This window comes from Bos grunniens, chromosome 8 (genome assembly GCF_055505025.1).
Source record: "Bos grunniens cultivar Pamir isolate PY7600 chromosome 8, Bosgru_T2T1.0, whole genome shotgun sequence".
Taxonomy (NCBI): Eukaryota; Metazoa; Chordata; class Mammalia; order Artiodactyla; family Bovidae; genus Bos; species Bos grunniens.
In genome coordinates, this window is record NC_141172.1 from 49,613,887 (window position 1) to 49,634,881 (window position 20,995).

Below are 20,995 nucleotides of genomic sequence, written 5' to 3' on the forward strand. Positions count from 1 at the left end.
TAACAGGCAAGTTTGGCCTTGGAGTACGAAATGAAGCAGGGCAAAGTCTAACAAAGTGTTGCCAAGAGAACACACTGGTCACAGGAAACACCCTCTTCCAACAACACAAGAGACGACTCTACACATGGACATCACCAGATGGTCAATAGCTAAATCACATTGATTATATTCTTTGCAGCTGAGATGAAGAAGCTCTATAGAGTCTGCAAAAACAAGACGGGGAGTTGACTGTGGCTCAGATCATGAACTCCTTATTGCAAAATTCAGACTTAAATTGAAGAAAGTAGGGAAAACCACTAGACCATTCAGTAATGACCTAAATCAAATACCTTATGATTATACAGTGAAAGTGACAAATAGATTCAAGGGATTAGGTCTGATAGAGTGCCTAAAGAACTATGGATGGAAATTTGTAACACTGTACAGGAGGCAGTGATCAAACTATCCCCAAGAAAAAGAAATGCAAAAAGGCAAAATGGTTGTCTGAGAAGGCCTTACAAACAGTTGAGAAAAGAAGTGAAGCAGAAGGCAAAGGAGAAAAGGAAAGACATATCCATCTGAATGCAGAGTTCCAGAGAACAAGGAGAGATAAGAAAGCCTTCCTAAGTGAACAATGCAAAGAAATAGAGGAAAACAATAGAATGAGAAAGGCTAAAGATCTCTTCAAGAAAATTAGAGATACCAAGGGAACATTTCATGCAAAGATGGTCACAATAAAGGACAGAAACAGTATGTACCTAACAGAAGCAAAAGGTATTAAGAAGAGGTGGCAAGAATACACAGAACTGTAAAAAATAGATCTTCATGGCCCAGAACACCATGATTGTGTATTCACTCACCTAGGGTCAGACAACCTGGAGTGTGAAGTCAAGTGGGCCTTAGGAAAGATCAAACCAAAAAAACTAGTGGAGGTGACAGAATTCCAGCTAAGCTATTTCAAATCCTCAAAGATGATACTGTTAAAATGCTGCACTCAATATGCTAGCAAATTTGGAAAACTCAGCAGTGGCCACAGGACTGGAAAAGGTCAGCTTTCATTCCAATCCCAAAAGAAGGGCAATGCCAAAGAATGTTCAAACTAACACAAAATTGCACTCATTTCACATGCTAGCACGGTAATGCTCAAAATCCTTTAAGCTAGGCTTCAACAGTACATGAACCAAGAACTTTCAGATGTACAGCTGGTTTTAGAGAAGACAGAGGAACGACAGATCAAACTGCCAACATCCACTGGACTATGGAAAAAGCAAGAGAATTCCAAAAAAAAAATCTACTTCTGTTTCATTGACTATGCTAAAGCCTTTGACTGGATCACAATTGTGGAAAATTCTTCAAGAGATGGGAATACCAGACCACCTTACCTGCCTCCTGAGAAACATGTATGCAGGTCAAGAAGCAACACTTATAACTGGACATGAAACAATGGACAGGTTCCAAACTGGAAAAGGAGTACATCAAGTCTGTACATTGTCACCCTGCCTATTTAACTTACATGCAGAGTACATCATAAGAAATGGTGGGCTAGATGAAGCACAAGCTGAAATCAAGATTGCTGGAAGAAATATCAATAACCTCAGATATGCAGATGATACTACCCTTATGGCAGAAAGCAAAGAGGAACTAAAGAGTCTCTTCATGAAGGTGAAAGAGGAGAGTGAAAAACCTGGCTTTAAACATTCAGAAAACTAACATCATGGCATCTAGGCCAATCACTTCATGGCAAATAGATGGGGAAACAATGGAAACAGTGACAGGCTTTATTTTCTTGGGCTCCAAAATCATTGCAGATGGTGACTGCAGCCATGAAATTAAAAGACACTTGCTCCTTGGAAGAAAAGCTATGAGAAACCTAGATAGTGTAATAAAAAGCAGAGACATTACTTTGCACACAAAGGTCTGCGAAGCTATGGTTTTTCCAGTAGTCATGTATGAATGTGAGAGTTGGACCATAAAGAAGGCTGAGTGCTGAAGAACTGATGTTTTCAAACTGTGGTGTTGGAGAAGACTCTTGAGAGTCCCTTGGACTGCAACATCAAACCAGTCCCTCCTAAAGGAAATCAATCCTAAATATTAATTGGAAGGACTGATGGCCAAGTTGAAGCTTCAGCACTTTGGCCACCTTATGTGAAGAGCCAACTCATTAGAAAAGATCCTGATGCTGGGAAAGACTGAAGTCAGGAGGAGAAGGGAACGACAGAGGATGAGAAGATTGGATAGTATCACCAACTCAACAGACCTGAGTTTGAGGATTCTCCAGGAGATGGTGAAGGACAAGGAAACCTGGTGCGCTGTAGTCCTTGGGGTCGCAAAGAGTCAGACACAACTGAGTAAATACAATTCAATACCAAAAAAAATGATTTAAAAATTGGCAAAAAACCTGAACAGTCATTTTCCCAAAGAAGACATACAGATGGCCAACAAGCACATGAACAGATGCTCAACATGCTAAACCATCTGGGTAATGCAAATCAAAACCACAGTGAACTATCATCTCATGCCTGTCAGAATGGCTCTTATCAAAAATATCACAGATAATAAATCTTGGAAAAGATATGTAGAAAAGGAAATCCTTATCCACACTTGGTAGGAATATAAATTGGTGCAGCCACCATGGAAAACAGCATGGAGGTTCCTCAACAAAGTAAAAATAGAACTATCATATAATCCAGCAATCCCACTCATAGGTATATACCTGGATAAAACAATAATTTGAGAAGATACTTGCACCCCAATATTCAGTGCAGTGCTATTTGCAATAGCCAGAACATGGAAGCAACCTAAATGTCCATCAGCAGAAGAATAGATAAAGAAGATGTGGTACATATATACAGTGAAATATTATGTGTAAAAAGAACAAAATAATGCCATTTGCAGCAACATGAATGGACCTAGAGATTGTTATACTGAGTGAACTAAGTCAGACTCAGAAAGACAAATATTATATAATATTGCTTATATGTGTAATCTAAGAAAGGGGCACAAATGAACTTAATTACAAAACAAAAGTACAGTCAGATCAGATCAGATCAGTCACTCAGTCGTGTCCGACTCTTTGAGACCCCATGAATCGCAGCATGCCAGGCCTCCCCATCCATCACCAACTCCCGAAGTTCACTCAGACTCACGTCCATCGAGTTGGTGATGCCATCCAGCCATCTCATCCTCTGTCGTCCCCTTCTCCTCCTGCCCCCAATCCCTCCCAGCATCAGAGTCTTTTCCAATGAGTCAACTCTACGCATGAGGTGGCCAAAGTACTGGAGTTTCAGCTTTAGCATCATTCCTTCCAAAGAAATCCCAGGGCTGATCTTCAGAATGGACTGGTTGGATCTCCTTGCAGTCCAAGGGACTCTCAAGAGTCTTCTCCAACACCACAGTTCAAAAGCATCAATTCTTCGGCGCTCAGTTTTCTTCACAGTCCTACTCTCACATCCATACATGACCACTGGAAAAACTATAGCCTTGACTAGACAAACCTTTGTTGGCAAAGTAATGTCTCTGCTTTTGAATATGCTATCTAGGTTGGTCATAACTTTTCTTCCAAGGAGTAAGCATCTTTTAATTTCATGGCTGCAGTCACCATCTGCAGTGATTTTGGAGCCCAGAAAAATAAAGTCTGATACTGTTTCCACTGTTTCCCCATCTATTTCCCATGAAATGATGGGACCAGATGCCATGATCTTTGTTTTCTGAATGTTGAGCTTTAAGCCCACTTTTTCACTCTCCATTTTCACTTTCATCAAGAGGCTTTTTAGTTCTTCTTCACTTTCTGCCATAAGGGTGGCGTCATCTGCATATCTGAGGTTATTGATATTTCTCCCAGCAATCTTGATTCCAGTTTGTGTTTCTTCCAGTCCAGCGTTTCTCATGATGTACTCTGCATATAAGTTAAATAAACAGAGTGACAATATACAGCCTTAACGAACTCCTTTTCCTATTTGGAACCAGTCTGTTGTTCCATGTCCAGTTCTAACTGTTGCTTCCTGATCTGCATACAAATTTCTCAAGAGGCAGATCAGGTGGTCTGGTATTCCCATCTCTTTCAGAATTTTCCACAGTTGATTGTGATCCACACAGTCAAAGGCTTTGGCATAGTCAATAAAGCAGAAATAGATGTTTTTCTGGAACTCTCTTCCTTTTTCCATGATCCAGCAGACGTTGGCAATTTGATCTCTGGTTCCTCTACCTTTTCTAAAACCAGCTTGAACATCAGGAAGTTCACGGTTCACATATTGCTGAAGCCTGGCTTGGAGAAATTTGAGCATTACTTTACTAGTGTGTGAGATGAGTGCACTTGTGTGGTAGTTTGAGCATTCTTTGGCATTGCCTTTCTTTGGGATTGGAATGAAAACTGACCTTTTCCAGTCCTGTGGCCACTGCTGAGTTTTCCAAATTTGCTGGCATATTGAGTGCAGCACTTTCACAGCATCAGCGGCAGAGAGTACCAGACTGCGACGGCGCAGGAATGGCCGAGAGGAGCTACCCGGTGTCCAAGGTCAGGGAGGGGCGGTCCAGAGGAGATACCCAGTGTCAGAGGTCAGGGGTGGCAGCCGAGAGGAGCTACCCCACGCCCCCACAACCGAGGCCAGGGGCGGCGACGAGAGGAATTACCCCACGTCCGAGGTCAGGGGCCGAAGCCGGGAGGAGCTACCACACACCCCTAAACCCGAGGCCAAGGGCAGCGGCAGGGAGGAGCAACCCCACATCCAAGGAGCCATGGCTGCCCGAGTGCAGGAGGGCCTAGAGGAGCTATCCCACATTGAAGGTCAGGAAGGGTGGTGGTGAGGAGATACCCCTCGTCCAAGGTAAGGAGCAATGGCTGCACTTTGCTGGAGCAGCTCTGAAGAGATACCCCACACCCAAGGTAAGAGAAACCCAAGTAAGACGGTAGGTGTTGCAAGAGGGCATCAGAGGGCAAACACACTGAAACCATACTCACAGAAAACTAGTCAAAGTACAGTCACAGATGTAGAAAACAAACTTATGGTTACCAGAGGATAAGGTGGGAAAGGATAAACAGGAGACTAGCATTGACATGTACACACTATTGTATATAAAATAGATAACTAATAAGAACCTATGGTATAGTATAGTTAACTCTACTCAATATCTGTAAAAGCCTATATGGGAAAAGAATCTAAACAACAACAACAAAAACGGATACCTGTATATGTATAACTGATTTACTTCGCTGTACACCTGAAGCAAATACAACACTGTAAGTAAATCAACTATACTCCAATTAAAATTTTTAAAAAACTAAAAACAGAGTTACCACATGATCCAATAATTCTACTCCTGGTTATACATCTGAAGAAAGTAAAAACACTAATTTAAAAAGGTATGTGCACCCCAAAGTTCACAGCAATATTTTTACAATTGCCAAGATATGGAAGCAACATGTGTCCATTAACATATGAAAAGATAAAGAAGATATATATTATACACACACACAAAGGAATATTACTTAGCCATAAAAAATAATGAAATTTTGCCATGTATAACAAAATGGAAGACCCGTAGGCTATTATGCTTAGTGAAATAAGTCAAAGAAGGATAAATATTGTGTGCTATCACTTACATGTGGAATAAAAAAAAAAAAAAATGAATACACCAAAACAGAAACTGACTCACAGATACAGAGAACAAACTAGTTACCAGTGAGGAGAGGGAAGCACAGAGAGGCAAGATAAGGGTAGAGAACTAACAAGTACAAACTACTATGTACAAAATAAACAAGCTACCAGGATATACTGTACAGCACAGAGACTATAGTCAATATTTGATAATATTACTTATTCACATATGGATCAAAACTTTCAAGAAAGGATTACATTATCTCCGTAATGCAGCGAAGCCCAATATTAACTATTTTCAGTGACATACAATATCACTACCTACTTTTATTATGAGTATTATGAGGTTACTATAATTAAAGCATAATAAGCAAGGAGATCTAACCAGTCCATTCTAAAAGAGATGAGTCCTGGGTGTTCATTGCAAGGACTGATACAAAGGCTGAAACTCCAATACTTTGGCCACCTCATGCGAAGAGCTGACTCATTGGAAAAGACCCTGATGCTGGGAGAGCTTGGGGGCAGGAGGAGAAGGGGATGACAGAGGATGAGATGGCTGGATGGCATCACCAACTCGATGGACGTGAGTTTGAGTAAAGTCCGGGAGTTGGTGATGACAGGGAGGCCTGGAGTGCTGCGATTCAAGGGGTTGCAAAGAGTCGGACAGGACTGAGCGACTGAACTGAACTGGACTGAAAAACACATGAACAGGCAATCATAGTTTATGTTCAGTTGACTCAGAGTCAGTTAATGATAGCCATACTCATGATGTTACAAAGTAATTAGACCTAAATAATAAGAAAATGCAAGGGCCTGAAATCAGCATTATTTTTATATAATCAAATCAAGTATCTCTCTTCATGCTATAATTTGATATAGCTGCAATAACCCTAATGCCAGCATTAGGCACCATCCTAAGATGCTAATTGAGTCCTACCTGAAATGATTTCATCCTCACCCAGAATGGTGAGTTGGTGCTGATTTGCAGAGAAGTCCCTCAGTAATGAACTCTTTAGATCTGATATTTGAGCAAAGACAAGGAATCCCATCTGAGTTCAAAAGAAACAGGGAAGGCAGGACACTGGGACAGAGAACAAGGCCTAGAGCTGCAAACTGAACCCAAGCAGGATATATCTCAGATTGGAAGAACATACATTGCTCCATTTACCCTCATCAGTTCAGTTCAGTTCAGTCACTCAGTCGTGTCCAACTCTTTGTGACCCCAGGAATCGCAGCACGCCAGGCCTCCCTGTCCACCACCCTCTCTCGGAGTTCACTCAAGCTCACAACCATCGAGTCGGTGATGCCATCCAGCCATCTCATCCTCTGTCGTCCCCTTTTCCTCCGGCCCCGAATCCCACCCTGCATCAGAGTCTTTTCCAGTGAGTCAACTCTTCGCATGAGGTGGCCAAAGTACTAGAGTTTCAGCTTTAGCATCATTCCTTCCAAAGAACACCCAGGACTGATCTCCTCTACAATGGACTGGTTGGATCTCCTTGCAGTCCAAGGAACCCTCAAGAGACTTCTCCAACACCACACTTCAAAAGCATCAATTCTTTGGGGCTCAGCTTTCTTCACAGTCCTACTCTCGCATCCATACATGACCAATGGAAAAACCATAGCCTTGACTAGACGGACCTTTGTTGGCAAAGTAATGTCTCTGCTTTTGAATATGCTATCTAGGTTGGTCATAACTTTCCTTCCAAGGACTAAGTGTCTTCTAATTTCATGGCTGCAATCACCATCTGCAGTGATTTTAGAGCCCAGAAAAATAAAGTCTGACACTGTTTCCACTGTTTCCCCATCTATTTCCCATGAAATGATGGGACCAGATGCCATGATCTTTGTTTTCTGAATGTTGAGCCCTAAGCCAACTTTTTCACTCTCCACTTTCACTTTCATCAAGAGGCTTTTGAGTTCTTCTTCACTTTCTGCCATAAGGGTGGTCTCATCTGCATATATGAGGTTATTGATATTTCTCCTGGCAATCTTGATTCCAGCTTGTGCTTGTTCCAACCCAGAGTTTCTCATGATGTACTCTTCTTATAAGTTAAATAAGCACAATGACAATATACAGCCTTGATGTACTCCTTTTCCTATTTGGAACCAATCTGTTGTTCCATGTCCAGTTCTCACTGTTGCTTCCTGACCTGCATACAGGTTTCTCAAGAGGCATGTCAGGTGGTCTGGTATTCCCATCTCTTTCAGAATTTTCCACAGTTGATTGTGATCCACACAGTCAAAGGCTTTGGCATAGTCAATAAAGCAGAAATATATGTTTTTCTGGAACTCTCTTCCTTTTTCAATGATCCAGCAGATGTTGGCAATTTGATCTCTGGTTCCTCTGCCTTTTCTAAAACCAGCTTGAACATCTGGAAGTTCACAGTTCGCATATTGCTGAAGCCTGGCTTGGAGAATTTTGAGCATTACTTTACTAGCGTGTGAGATGAGTGCAATTGTGTGGTAGTTTGAGCATTCTTTGGCATTGCCTTTCTTTGGGATTGGAATGAAAACTGACCTTTTCCAGTCCTGTGGCCACTGCTGAGTTTTCCAAATTTGCTGGTGTATTGAGTGCAGAACTTTCACAGCATCATCTTTCAGGATTTGAAATAGCTCAACTGGAATTCCATCACTTCCACTAGCTTTCTTTGTAGTGATGTTTTCTAAGGCCCACTTGACTTCCCATTCCAGGATGTCTGGCTCTAGGTGAGTGATCACACCTTTGTGATTATCTTGGTTGTGAAGATCTTTTTTGTACAGTTTTTCTGTATATTCTTGCCATCTCTTCTTAATATCTTCTGCTTCTGTTAGATCCATACCATGTCTGTCCTTTATCGAGCCCATCTTTGTATGAAATGTTCCCTTGGTATCTCTGATTTTCTTGAAGAGATCTCTAGTCTTTCCCATTCTGTTGTTTTCCTCTATTTCTTTGCATTGATCGCTGAGGAAGGCTTTCTTATCGCTCCATGCTATTCTTTGGAACTCTGCATTCAGATGCTTATATCTTTCCTTTTCTCCTTTGCTTTTCGCTTCTGTTCTTTTCACAGCTATTTGTAAGGCCTCCCAGACAGACATTTTGCTTTTTTGCATTTCTTTTCCATGAGGATGGTCTTGATCCCTGTCTCCTGTACAAGGTCACGAACCTCATTCCATAGTTCATCAGGCACTCTATCTATCAGATCTAGTCCTTAAATCTATTTGTCACTTCCACTGTATAATCATAAGGGATTTGATTAAGGTCATACCTGAATGGTCTAGTGGTTTTCCCTACTTTCTTCAATTTAAGTCTGAATTTGGCAATAAGGAGTTCATGATCTAAGCCACAGTGAACTCCCGGTCATGTTTTTGCTGACTGTATAGAGCTTCTCCATCTTTGGCTGCAAAGAATATAATCAATCTGATTTTGGTGTTGACCATCTGGTGATGTCCATGTGTAGAGTCTTCTTTTGTGTTGTTGGAAGAGGGTATTTGCTATGACCAGTGTGTTCTCTTGACAAAATTCTATTAGTATTTGCCCTGCTTCATTCTGTACTCCAAGGCCAAATTTGCCTGTTACTCCAGGTGTTTCTTAACTTCCTACTTCTGCATTCCAGTCCCCTATAATGAAAAGGACATCTTTTTTGGGTGTTTGTTCTAAAAGGTCTTGTAGGTCTTCAGAGAACCCTTCAACTTCAGCTTCTTCAGCGTTACTGGTTGGGGCATAGACTTGGATTACTGTGATATTGGATGGTTTGCCTTGGAAACGAACAGAGATCATTCTGTTGTTTTTGAGACTGCATCCAAGTACTGCATTTTGGACTCTTTTGTTGACCATGATGGCTACTCCACTTCTTCTAAGGGATTCCTGCCCGCAGTAGTAGATGTAATGGTCATCTGAGTTAAATTCACCCATTCTAGTCCATTTTAGTTTGCTGATTCCTAGAATGTTGACATTCACGCTTGCCATCTCCTGTTTGACCACTTTCAATTTGCTTTGATTCATGGACCTAGCATTCCAGGTTCCTATGCAATATTCCTCTTCACAGCATTGGACCTTGCTTCTATCACCAGTCACATTCGCAACTAGGTATTGTTTTTGCTTTGGCTCCATCCCTTCATTCTTTCTGGAGTTATTTCTCCACTGATCTCCAGTAGCATATCGGGCACCTACTGACCTGCGGAGTTCCTCTTTCAGTATGCTATCATTTTGCCTTTTCATACTGTTTATGGGGTTCTCAAGGCAAGAATACTGAAGTGGTTTGCCATTTCCTTCTCCAGTGGACCACATTTTGTCAGACCTCTCCACCATGATCCACCCATCCTGGGTGGCCCCACACAGCATGGCCTACTTTCACTGAGTTAGATAAGGCTGTGGTCCTAGTGTGATTAGATTGACTAGTTTTCTGTGATTATGGTTTCAGTGTGTCTGCCCTCTGATGCCCTCCTGCAACACCTACTGTCTTACTTGGGTTTCTCTTACCTTGGATGTGGGGTATCTCTTCAGAGCTGCTCCAGCAAAGCGCAGCCTCTGCTCCTTACCTTGAATGGGGGAAACTCCTCACCACCACCCCTCATGACCTTGAACGTGGAGTAGCTCCTCTAGGCCCTCCTGCGCCCACGCAGCCACCACTCCTTGGACGTGGGGTTGCTCTTCTTGGCCGCAGCCCCTGACCTTGGGTGTGGGGTAGCTCCTCCTGGCCGCCGCCCCTGGCCTCGGGTGGGGAGTTGCTCCTCTCGGCCGCCACCCCTGGCCCTATCTACCTCATCAGTTCAGTTCAGTTCAGTCGCTGAGTCGTGTCCGACTCTTTGCAACCCCAAGAATCGCAGCACGCCAGGCCTCCCTGTGCATCACCAACTCCCGGAGTTCACTCAGACTCACGTCCATCGAGTCAGTGATGCCATCCAGCCATCTCATTCTCTGTCGTCCCCTTCTCCTCCTGCCCCCAATCCCTCCCAGCATCAGAGTCTTTTCTAATGAGTCAACTCTTCACATGAGGTGGCCAAAGTACTGGAGTTTCAGCTTTAGCATCATTCCTTCCAAAGAAATCCCTGATCTCTTTCAGAATGGACTGGTTGTATCTCCTTGCAGCCCAAGGGACTCTCAAGAGTCTTCTCCAACACCACAGTTCAAAAGCATCAATTCTTTGGCGCTCAGCCTTCTTCACAGTCCAACTCTCACATCCATACATGACCACTGGAAAAACCATAGCCTTGACTGCTGCTGCTAAGTCGCTTCAGTCGTGTCCAACTCTGTGCGACCCCATAGACAGCAGCCCACCAGGCTCCTCTGTCCCTGGGATTCTCCAGGCAAGAATACTTGAGTGGGTTGCCATTTCCTTCTCCTATGCATGAAAGTGAAAAGTGAAAGTGAAGTCGCTCAGTCGTGCCCGATTCTTAGCGATCCCATGGACTGGAGCCTACCAGACTCCTCCATGCATGGGATTCTCCAGGCAAGAGTACTGGAGTGGGGTGCCATTGACTTCTCCATAGCCTTGACTAGACAGACCTTTGTTGGCAAAGTAATGTCTCTGCTTTTGAATATAGCTACAGACAATTCACAGGTCATTATGGTAACAGGGTATCTAAAGGAAAGTGGAGACCATTCCTTGTCTTATATTTTCCCACCCTTTCTACTAAGATGCCATCTGGTTTATCAACTTCTACTCCATTTACAGTGCCTTCAGAGGAGAGAAAAACATTCCTCACCAGCAAATGCCTTGAAGGAGACAGTGTGTGTGAGGAAGCCAATTGCCATCGTTTATTGATACCTATTAAAAACTGGGTGCTTGCTTTGCATTCATTTTCTCATTCATTCTTTATAACAATTTTATAAGGCAGGTACAATAAGTATTCCTATTTAACAGACCAATCCTTCTCAAGGTCAAAGTAGTGTAACTTAGGAAGAAGTATGCTAGAACTGTCTAATTTTCATTACAATATTTAATCTATAATCTTCTCATTGTTATTCTCATTTGGTATTAACCTTTACATCTTCATTTCTGAACCACTAGACTTGCTGCCTACCTAGTGTCTTATCTTGCAGTCTAAGTCTAATTCCTTTTGCAGAGTGTCATATTAGCACACACATACAAACACACACAGCCCCTCAAGTATAAGTGAGCCAGTCTAGAGTCCTCACCACTGCAAGGGGATGGAATAGACAAAAATAATAATCTTTTTGGCTTTTCATAGGAAAAAAGTAGAATTCTAAACTCTTTAACAGTCTTGCTTCTTTCTTATTTTCAGTGACATTTTCAGGGTTTTTTCTTAAAGGAGGATGGGTTCTGGTATATTTAATCTTTAGAAGCTATTGACCAGAACATTGTCAAACATTAAATAAAATCTACTGTCTATGATTCTAATAGAATGAAACACATGCCTTTCTAACTGTAAAGGCACCTTGAAGTATTATTTTGACTTGGCATCACGGAGTGACATTTGGTCCAAGGAGGCCATAGTTCTTGGCCACGTGATGGTCATTTGCACAAGGCTGATTTTGTCATGGAGCCATTAGTACCCTATAACAATGGAATTGTTGCAGGAAGGCGGACCCCTTCCAGGGCCCGAAACTGGGCTCTTGTCTAACACTCGGAAATGAATTGTCTGAGGAGACACATGTGCTGACAAAGCAAGAGATTTTATTGGGAAAGGGCACCCGGGTGGAGAGCAGTTAGGGTAAGGGAACCCAGGAGAACTGCTCTGCTGTGTGGCTCACAATGTCGGGTTTTATGGTGATGGGATTAGTTTCCGGGTGGTCTTTTCCAATCATTCTAATTTATAGTCTTTCCTGGTGGCGCATGCATCGCTCAGCCAAGATGGATGCTGGCAAGAGGGATTCTGGGAAGTGGATAGATATGCGGTATCTCCTTTTGATCTTTCCCGAACTCTTCCGGTTGGTGGTGGCTTATTAGTTCCGAATTCCTTATCAGGATCTCCTGTCATAAAACAACTCATGTAATGGTTACTATGGTGCCTGGCCAGAGTGGGCGGTTTCAATCAGTGTGCTTCCCCTAACAGAATCATAGTTGGAGTAACACTTAATAAGCAGTGAAGATGAAAAAAGTGTGCTACACTAAGTGACCCACAATTAAAACCAATATGGTCCATAGCAAAATTGTGTACAGGTCAGAAGTAATGTGACAAAGAAAATTCTAAAAAGACTTTGCAAAAAGACCAAATAGGAATATATATTGTCTCAAATTTGACTTTCACTTAGAATTTTGCAAATCCTAGAACCATGAATATTATCTATATAATATGTTGATCAGATTGGCTAGTTTACTGTGATTATGGTTTCAGTGTGTCTGCCCTCTGATGCCCTCTCGCAACACCTACCATCTTACTTGGGTTTCTCTTACCTTGGACATGGGGTATCTCTTCATGGCTGCTCCAGTAGAGAGCAGTCTCTGCTCCTTACATTGAATGAGGGGTATCTCCTCTCAGCCGCCGCCCCTGACCTCGGGCGTGGGGTAACTCCTCTTGGCTGCCTGTTAGGTCCATACCATTTCTGTCCTTTATCGAGCCCATCTTTGTATGAAATGTTCCCTTGGTATCTCTAATTTTCTTGAAGAGATCTCTAGTCTTTCCCATTCTGTTGTTTTCCTCTATTTCTTTGCATTGATCGCTGAGGAAGGCTTTCTTATCTCTCCATGCTATTCTTTGGAACTCTGCATTCAGATGCTTATATCTTTCCTTTTCTCCTTTGCTTTTCGCTTCTCTTCTTTTCATAGCTATTTGTAAGGCCTCCCAGACAGCCATTTTGCTTTTTTGCATCTTTTCCATGGGGATGGTCTTGATCCCTGTCTCCTGTACAAGGTCACGAACCATATTCCATAGTTCATCAGGCACTCTATCTATCAGATCTAGTCCCTTAAATCTATTTGTCACTTCCACTGTATAATTATAAGGGATTTGATTAAGGTCATACCTGAATGGTCTAGTGGTTTTCCCTACTTTCTTCAATTTAAGTCTGAATTTGGCAATAAGGAGTTCATGATCTGAGCCACAGTGAGCTCCCGGTCGTGTTTTTGCTGACTGTATAGAGCTTCTCCATCTTTGGCTGCAAAGAATATAATCAATCTGATTTCGGTGTTGACCATCTGGTGATGTCCATGTGAAGAGTCTTCTCTTGTGTTGTTGGAAGAGGGTGTTTGCTATGACCAGTGTGTTCTCTTGGCAAAACTCTATTAGCCTTTGCCCTGTTTCATTCCATACTCCAAGGCCAAATTTGCCTGTTAATCCAGGCATTTCTTGACTTCCTACTTTTGCATTCCAGACTCCTATACTGAAAAGGACTTTTTTGGGGGGTGTTAGTTCTAAAAGGTCTTGTAGGTCTTCATAGAAACGTTCAATTTCAGCTTCTTCAGCGTTACTGGTTGGGGCATAGGCTTGGATCACCGTGATATTGAATGGTTTGCCTTGGAAACAAACAGAGATCATTCTGTCGTTTTTGAGATTGCATCCAAGTACTGCATTTTGGACTCTTTTGTAGACGATGATGGCTACTCCATTTATTCTGAGGGATTCCTGCCCACAGTAGTAGATATAATGGTCATGTGAGTTAAATTCACCCATTCCAGTCCATTTTAGTTTGCTGATTCCTAGAAGGTCGACATTCATGCTTGTCATCTCCTGTTTGACCACTTCCAATTTGCCTTGATTCATGGACCTAACATTCCAGGTTCCTATGCAATATTGCTCTTTACAGCATCAGACCTTGCTTCCAGCACTGGTCACATTCACAACTGGGTATTGTTTTTGCTTTGGCTCCATCTCTTCATTCTTTCTGGAGTTATTTCTCCACTGATCTCCAGTAACATATTGGGCACCTACTGACCTGGGGAGTTCCTCTTTCAGTACTCTATCATTTTGCTTTTTCGTACTGTTTATGGGGTTCTCAAGGGAAGAATACTGAAGTGGTTTGCCATTCCCTTCTCCAGTGGACCACATTTTGTCAGACATCTCCACCATGATCCGTCCATCTTGGGTGGCCCCACACAGCATGCCTTAGTTTCATTGAGTTAGACAAGGGAAGAATACACAGAAGAGGTGTACAAAAAAGATCTTCACAATCCAGATAATCACGATGGTGTGATCACTCACCTAGAGCCAGACATCCTGGAATGGGAAGTCAAGTGGGCCTTAGAAAGCATCACTATGAACAAAGCTAGTGGAGGTGATGGAATTCCAGTGGAGCTATTTCAAATCCAGAAGATGATGCTGTGAAAGTGCTGTGCTCAATTTGCCAGCGCATTTGGAAAACTCAGCAGTGGCCACAGGACTGGAAAAGGTCAGTTTTCATTCCAATCCCAAAGAAAGGCAATGCCAAAGAATGCTCAAACTACCACACAATTGCACTCATCTCACACGCTAGTAATGCTCAAAATTCTCCAAGCCAGGCTTCAGCAATATGCGAACTGTGAACTTCCAGATGTTCAAGCTGGTTTTAGAAAAGGCAGAGGAACCAGAGATCAAATTGCCAACATCTACTGGATCATTGAAAAAGCAAGAGAGTTCCAGAAAAACATGTATTTCTGCTTTATTGACTATGCCAAAGCCTTTGACTGTGTGGATCACAATCAACTGTGGAAAATTCTGAAAGAAATGGGAATACCAGACCACCTGACCTGCCTCTTGAGAAACGTATATGCAGGTCAGGGAGTAACAGTTAGAACTGGACATGGAACAACAGACTGGTTCCAAATAGGAAAAGGAGTACATCAAGGTTGTATATTGTCACCCTGCTTATTTAACTTATATGAAGAGTATCTCATGAGAAACTCTGGGCTGGAAGAAGCACAAGCTGGAATCAAGATTGCTGGGAGAAATATCAATAACCTCACATATGCAGATGACAACACCCTTATGGCAGAAAGTGAAGAGGAACTAAAAAGCCTCTTGATGAAAGTGAAAGAGGAGAGTGGAAAAGTTGGCTTAAAGCTCAACATTCAGAAAACAAAGATCATGGCATCTTGTCTCATCACTTCATGGGGAATAGATGGGGAAACAGTGGAAATAATGTCAGACTTTATTTTTCTGGGCTCCAAAATCACTGCAGATGGTGATTGCAGCCATGAAATTAAAAGACGCTTACTCCTTGGAAGGAAAGTTATGACCAACCTAGATAGCATATTGAAAAACAGAGACATTACTTTTCCAACAAAGGTCCATCTAGTCAAGGCTATGGTTTTTCCAGTGGTCATGTATGAATGTGAGAGTTGGACTGTGAAGAAAGCTGAGCCCCGAAGAATTGATGCTTTTGAACTGTGGTGCTGGAGAAGACTCTTGAGAGTTCCTTGGACTGCAAGGAGATCCAACCAGTCCATTGTAGAGGAGATCAGTCCTGGATGTTCATTGGAAGGACTGATGCAAAAGCTAAACTCCAATACTTTGGCCACCTCATGCAAAGAGTTAACTCATTGGAAAAGACTATGATGCTGGGAGGGATTGGGGGCAGGAGGAGAAGGGGACGACAGAGGATGAGATATCTGGATGGCATCACCAACTCAATGGACATGAGTTTGAGTAAACTCCGGGAGTTGGTGATGGACAGGGAGGCCTGATGTGCTGCGATTCATGGGTCACAGAGTCGGATACAACTGAGCGACTGAAGTTGAACTGAATATGTTGATGGGTTACCTCCACCAAAAAAAACCTTACAGGAGTTATATGTATATAACCATGCAGTTTCAACAAGTATGTGCTCTCAGATAATTACTTAATGGGATTATCTTGCCTACATTTCTGGTGGCTGGGACATCTCTGAGTTAAGGGTCATGTTTCCTGACTACTTACTGTCTATAAGCCTCTGGCTTTGATTCTTGAAAAATAATCCTTTGAAATATGTCAATAGTTTGATTTGACTTTTGCTAAGATTTATCTTCTTTGAATAGAAACTGTCTCCCCATTCTTGATTTGAGAGATACTACACCCTCTCCCCCACTCTCTGACTGCCTTTCTTCTGCCTTATACCCTTCTACAGTTTGTTTGTTTGTGTTTTCCTCTTTCTATAGTTTGAAAGAGGCAGTGGTCCTAAGTATGTGGCCACCATCTTCTTTCTCTCTTCTCCCTCAATATCTCAATTACTCCTGCTGCTTCAGTGGGCACCTCCAGGAAAATGACTCTAACATGTAATCCTTCACCCTCAAGACTTTTCAGCCTAAAATCCCTGACTACTTGTTAACATTTCCAGCCACCACCAAGTTCAATTTAACTCCTCTAAACTAGCCTTGCCTTCATTCTCCCAATTCCCATTCTTACTTCTCTACTTCTAGCAATCGTCCATTATTGTCTGTTTTACCAAGGTCTGAAAATTCAGTGTCATGTTTTATCTAACCTCTCTGCCTCAGGATCCCTTCTCACTCACTAGTATATCTCATAATTGTCCAAGTTTTATGCTTTTTATCCTTCATTAAAAAAAAAAACTCTTGGGGGAATTCCCTGGCAATCCAGAGGTTGGGGCTCCAAGTTTCTACTGCAATGGGTCTGGATTCAATCCCTGATCAGAGAACCAAGATCCGGCAAGTCACACAGCATGGCCAAAGATAAATAAAATTAAAACATGTAGGTCATATGCAATTCTTCATGATCTCTCCTTTTTAACTTTTGATAATTTGCTAAAATATTTAGTGGCAAAGAAACATTTATCTGATGTTTAGCAACTTCTTCCATTTTTACTTCAATATCCTCTATTTAATTCAAGTCTACGTAGTACTTTTCATGATGCCATTTTATTAAATATAAACCTACTTCTGTCTAGCTTTCCTCTACCCACCAGTTTATTTCCATCCATCAATTTCTCTATACACCAAAAGGTACTGGTCATGATTCTCATTTATTGTTGTCAAACATTACTTCTGAGACTTCCCTGGTGGTCCAGTGGCTAAGACTCCATGTTCCCAGTGCAGAGGGCCTGGGTTTCATCCCTGGTCAGGGAACTAGATCTCACGTACTGCAACCAAGTGTTCACATGCCACAACAAAAGATCCTGCTTGCTGCAATGAAGACTTAAGATTCTGTGTGCCACAACTAAGACCTGGTGCAGCCAGATAATTAAGTGCTAAAAAATTCATTGCCTCTAAGTGACAGTGGTGGCATTTTTACATTCTTCTTCACACTTATCTGAATTGCTTAAATTCCTAAGAGTATACTTCATTTTAATAAATTAATACATTAAATTAAATCAAAATTTATTCAATTTTAATAAATTAAAATTAAATTTTAAAATACTTCAGAATTTCAAGCACATGGAAAGATCACAAAAGAAGAGCGTGTTAACAGATGTAGAGAATAACCAAATGGATACCAAGGAGAGAAGAGGAGGTGGGAGGAATAGGGAGATTGGGATATATATATACATATATATATATATATACATACACACCCACACACTGCAATGTATAAAATAGATAACTAATGAGAACCTTGGCTTCCCTGATAGCTCAGTTGGTAAAGAATCCACCTGCAATGCAGGAGATCCCGGTTCAATTCCTGGGTCAGGAAGATCCCCTGGAGAATGGATAGGTTAACCACTTGAGAATTTTTGTGTTTCCCTTGTGGCTCAACTAGTAAAGAATCTGCCTGCAATGCAGGAGACTTAAGTTGGATCCCTGGGTTGGGAAGATCCCCTGGAGAAGGGAAAGGTTACCCACTCCAGTATTCTGACCAGGAGAATTCCATGGACTGTATGGTCCATAGGGCCACAAAGAGTCAGACATGACTATGTACAATGAGTACCTACTGTATGGCACAGGGAACTCAACTCAATGGCCTGTGGCAACCTAAATGGGAAGGAAATCCAAAAAAGACAGGATATAGATACACACATTGCTGATTCGCTTTGCTGTACAGCAGAGACTAATACAACATTGTAAAGGAAATTTACTCAAATAAAAATTAATTTAAAAATAGAAGACTGTGTTAACAATGCAGTAAGATTAGATCTAAATTACAGGAGAAAACCTATTAAAAATTCCAATATGGAGGTTGAACAACACACTGCTGAATAACCAACAAATCACAGAAGAAATCAAAAAAGAAATCAAAATACGCATAGAAATGAATGAAAATGAAAACACAACAACCCAAAACCTGTGGGACACTGTAAAAGCAGTGCTAAGGGGAAAGTTCATAGCAATACAGGCATACCTCAAGAAACAAGAAAAAAGTCAAATAAATAACCTAACTCTATACCTAAAGCAACTAGAAAAGGAAGAAGTAAAGAACCCCAGGGTTAGGAGAAGGAAAGAAATCTTAAAAATTAGAGCAGAAATAAATGCAAAAGAAACAAAAGAGACCATAGCAAAAACCAACAAAGCCAAAAGCTGGTTCTTTGAAAGGATAAATAAAATTGACAAACCATTAGCCAGACTCATCAAGAAACAAAGGGAGAAAAGTCAAATCAATAAAATTAGAAATGAAAATGGAGAGATCACAACAGACAACACAGAAATACAAAGGATCATAAGAGACTATCATCAGCAATTATATGCCAATAAAATGGACAACGTGGAAGAAATGGACAAATTCTTAGAAAAGTGCAACTTTCCAAAACTGAACCAGGAAGAAATATAAAATCTTAACAGACCCATCACAAGCACGGAAATTGAAACTGTAATCAGAAATCTTCCAGCAAACAAAAGCCCAGGTCCAGACGGCTTCACAGCTGAATTCTACCAAAAATTTAGAGAAGAGCTAACACCTATCCTACTCAAACTCTTCCAGAAAATTGCAGAGGAAGGCAAACTTTCAAACTCATTCTATGAGGCCACCATCACCCTAATACCAAAACCTGATAAAGATGCCACAAAAAAAGAAAACTACAGGCCAATATCACTGATGAACATAGATGCAAAAATCCTTAACAAAATTCTAGCAATCAGAATCCAACAACACATTAAAAAGATCATACACTATGACCAAGTGGGCTTTATCCCAGGGATGCAAGGATTCTTCAATATCCACAAATCAATCAATGTAATTCACCACATTAACAAATTGAAAAATAAAAGCCATATGATTATCTCAATAGATGCAGAGGAAGCCTTTGACAAAATTCAACATCCATTTATGATAAAAACTCCAGAAAACAGGAATAGAAGGAACATACCTCAACATAATAAAAGCTATATATGGCAAACTCTCAGCAAACATTATCCTCAATCGTGAAAAATTGAAAGCATTTCCCCTAAAGTCAGGAATAAGACAAGGGTGTCCACTTTCACCACTATTATTCAACATAGTTTTGGAAGTTTTGGCCATAGCAATCAGAGCAGAAAAAGAAATAAAAGGAATCCAAATTGGAAAAGAACAAGTAAAACTCTGTTTGCAGATGACATGATCCTCTACATAGAAAACCCTAAAGACTCCACCAGAAAATTACTAGAGCTAATCAAAGAATATAGTAAAGTTGCAGGATATAAAATCAACACACAGAAATCCCTTGCATTCCTATACACTAATAATGAGAAAATAGAAAGAGAAATTAAAGAAACAATTCCATTCACCATTGCAACGAAAAGAATAAAATACTTAGGAATATATCTACCTAAAGAAACTAAAGACCTATATATAGAAAACTATAAAACACTGGTGAAAGAAATCAAAGAGGACACTAATAGATAGAGAAATATACCATGTTCATGGATCAGAAGAATCAATATAGTGAAAATGAGTATACTACCCAAAGCAATCTATAGATTCAATGCAATCCCTATCAAGCTACCAACGGTATTTTTCACAGAGCTAGAACAAATAATTTCACAATTTGTATGGAAATACAAAAAACCTCGAATAGCCAAAGCAATCTTGAGAAAGAAGAATGGAACTGGAGGAATCAACCTGCCTGACTTCAGACTATACTACAAAGCCACAGTCATCAAGACCGTATGGTACTGGCACAAAGACAGAAATATAGATCAATGGAACAAAACAGAAAGCCCAGAGGTAAATCCACGCACCTATGGACACCTTATCTTTGACAAAGGAGGCAAGAATATACAATGGAGAAAAGACAATCTCTTTAACAAGTGGTGCTGGGAAAACTGGTCAACCACTTGTAAAAGAATGAAACTAGAACACTTTCTAGCACCATACACCAAAATAAACTCAAAATGGATTAAAGATCTAAATGTAAGACCAGAAACTATAAAACTTCTAGAGGACAACATAGGCAAAACACCCTCTGACATAAATCACAGCAGGATCCTCTATGACCCACCTCCCAGAATATTGGAAATAAAAGCAAAAATAAACAAATGGGACCTAATTAAACTTAAAAGCTTCTTCACAACAAAGGAAACTATAAGCAAGGTGAAAAGACAGCCTTCAGAATGGGAGAAAATAATAGCAAATGAAGCAACAGACAAAGAATTAATCTCAAAAATATACAAGCAACTCCTGCAGCTCAATTCCAGAAAAATAAACGACCCAATCAAAAAATGGGC